The sequence below is a fragment of the Dreissena polymorpha genome, chromosome 14, assembly GCF_020536995.1.
Source record: "Dreissena polymorpha isolate Duluth1 chromosome 14, UMN_Dpol_1.0, whole genome shotgun sequence".
Lineage (NCBI taxonomy): Eukaryota > Metazoa > Mollusca > Bivalvia > Myida > Dreissenidae > Dreissena > Dreissena polymorpha.
Window position 1 is genome coordinate 42839683 of NC_068368.1, and position 3538 is coordinate 42843220.

Consider the following 3538-nt stretch of genomic DNA (forward strand, 5'->3'; position numbering starts at 1 on the left):
AATAAATGTCTGCAAATAATCATTATTGTGGAATAAAACATTTAGATGCTTGACATATAAATACGTAGCTGAAAAAAAACAACATTGAAATGTTATCAGTTTTTAGACGAAAAAAACAACAACAAAAAGAATGTTTAAGAGTTAGCTTTATATCAAGCAACCACTACTCTTGTTTTCAATAAAACATATCGATATCTCACTACGCACGTCTGTCAGTCCGTTCGCTCAACGGCCAATTTTATCCGTATTACTAAATGCCAGTATATATCCGCCATTCATATTTGTAATATTTGGAATGTTTGTGAAATAAAAAGTTTTGTTTATAGGCATGCTGTGGCTTCATTAATTAAAATAATACAGTTTGTTTATATTGCCACCACTTCTTCAGTAGTTGTGAAAATAGAATAAGTCGTGTATTGTCAAATATTTCTTTAGAAAATGTTGTTTTATATTGCCATGTAAAAGCTATTGATGGTAACATGTATATGATGTGTTGTAATATGCATATATTGTTGTAAACTCCATACGGTGTGGAGTGGGATGCCCTCGACCCACTTACAACTTTTTACGAGGAAAATAAAATGTATTGAACGGAAAAAATAATTGAAATAAAACGTCTATTGCGATACAAATCAAATCGGTATTTCTCATTATGAACGTTAGCATTGATTGCAATTTATTGCATTTTTATTTTATATAATTGCACAAATATATATCAATTAGATTACGATTGGTAGTGCTCTGTGAAAAGGTGGTTTAATGCATGTGCGTAAAGTGTCGTCCGAGATTAGCCTGTGCAGTCCGCCCTGGTGTTTTGCTAAAAAGAGACTTTCTTTAAACGAAAACTCATACAAGTAAGTGTAGTTACAATCTAATCTGGGATGACACTATAAACAGCGCGCTTCAAATCAATCATCAAGAAATTACCATGCACACATCAAGACGAGATGTTAGGCTACATATTGTAATGGGCAGCAAATCATCACTCAATCGGTGTCAAAAGAAATGCTGTTCCCTCCCTTTGAGTCTCTCTTGAAGCAAAGATTTTGAAAACATTTTTAGATGTCATCACGAAACTTTTGCGAATGATTATATACTGCGTTGAAAATTGCATTAATAGTCGCAGTTCGTCAGTTGATGTCAGTTTTATTACCAAAAAGCAATGCTCATCACAATATATTACTATTAACCTCGTGATCCGGCGTCAACTTAAAATACTTAAATTAAGCTCAAAGTGAATAAGGACGATTTCATAAATTTATTGACTTTGGTTATGAAGTTCTAGTCAATAACATAGCCTGTGCATTGTCGGAAATATTTACGGACATTTATGGTCGCACCTCGAATATTAGAGATCTCTTGATTGATCGAAAGGAATATGAAATTGCTGTGTGTTCTATGCCACGCATCATTCATCTCGATAAGTCAATCAAAGTGGAAATTAATCCATTTATGCCTAGCGTCTAGAAAAAAAGGCCTTAGCAAACAGCGTAGACCCAGATGAGACGCAGCATGATGCGGCGTCTCATCAGGGTCTGCGCTGTTTGCTTGAATGAATATCTGTAAGACATATTCTTAATATAGAAATAAATATACTAGACATCCCTAATTTTGGAAATAAATTAATCCAATTTAGAAGGATGGGAGATTCAACTATTCATAAATGGGTTAATTAATCCACAGCATTTAAAGAGCCATATGATGACGTGCTCATGTGTAAAAATGGCAATTTAGCTTAATGTGGCTTACTGACGACCGAGATTATGCGTCCATTGATATTAGAAACCGCTTTGAAAGACGGTTCTATAAGGCATTAAGATAGCTGCGGTGATTTATCAAACTTACCACAGGGGCGCGGAGTTTATTTGAGGCGCGTTCTGGTTAACCGAGCTAATTGCATATGTGCAAAGTATCGCCCAGATTAGCCTATGCACAGTCTAATTAGGGACTTCACTTTCCGCTTTTATGACATTTTGCGTTTAAAGGACGTCTTTTTGCGACAAAAATCCAGTCAAGGCGAAAAGTGTCGTCCCAGAAAAGCCTGAGCGAACGACACTGGCTAATCTGGGACGATACTTGACGCACATACATTAAGACTAGTTATCCCAGAACGAGGTTCATTTAAACCTCGAGATTATGCTTAATCCTGCAGCACCGCACTTTGGCATCAGCCTAACTGCGTTGTCCGACACCTTAGTTCGTTCGCTTAAAAATTGGTTCGCGATTTGGTTACAAGAACAAATACGTTGATAATGATGATGTTGTTGTCCTTGATGGTGATGATGATGATGATGGTGGTGGTGGTGGTGGTTATGATGATGATGATGATGATGATGATGATGATGATGATGATGATGATGATGATGATGATGATGATGATGATGATGATGATGATGATGATGACGATGATGATGATGATGGTAGTGGTGGTGGTGGTGGTGGTGGTGGTGGTGGTGGTGGTGGTGGTGGTGGTGGTGGTGGTGGTGGTGGTGGTGATGATGATGATAATGATGCTGCTGCTGCTGCTGCTGCTGCTGCTGCTGCTGATGCTGATGATGATGATGATGATGATGATGATGATGATGATGATGATGATAATGATGATGTTGATGTTGATGTTGATGATGATGAAAAGTTTTGCAGAGTTTGTGTTGAAGTAGATCGATTGTCAATCGAGTTTTTCGGAGAGATAAATAACATATTGCGGCATATCATTGTTCAATTACCGAATTGACAACGGAAATAAAATCGCGAGTATGTGTGTTTAGTTATATAGGAACATATGGTTCTCGTTAAAATGCTTGAACACGGATAAGGTCATTACAATTTTTTTGTAAGTTGGGATTCTCGCCGTTTCCAGTCTTAGCATTGTGGTGAGTTAACTAACTCACACCTTTCTTGGGCTAGCGGGTAAGTACTAACTGTAATTACTTATGCCAGCAGATTGATACAGTATACAAGTGATATTTTAATCCGCCTTTGAACTGCGTTACTTAATGAGGGGTAGAAGAAAAACTACCGCAGAAAGGATTTCATGACCAATGACCACGCGCCTTGTGCTAATGGGCCGAGGATCTGAACCCATGATCCCCGGATTTGCAGTCCAACACTATGCCAACCGAGCCAGCCAGCCCCGACTCTTAGTTCATTATAAAGCGAAGATTCAAAATAATATCCTCATGTTGTTGTGTACAATGTAGTATCAATAACCAAGCAGCTATTTGTCGTTCGATTGAAGCTAGGCAAATTAATATCGTCGTATTTTTTGTTACAAAAATGTTTTCGTAGTTCAGATTTTATGTTTTTAATCGGATTGTTAGTTTTTATTGTGTTATTGATTCGTTACCTACATGTTAGGTGCGATAAAAGATGGATTAAAATAGCAATTTAATAGTGCACCAATCTGCAGCCAAATATAATACCATTCTGACGAGATAACACTGATCTCCGCTAATCCCAAAAGCCCGATTGTGTATCACGGCCCTGTGGAATCCGTCCTGGCTCGTCACAATACAGGCTGATTGCATTAAGTATCGGC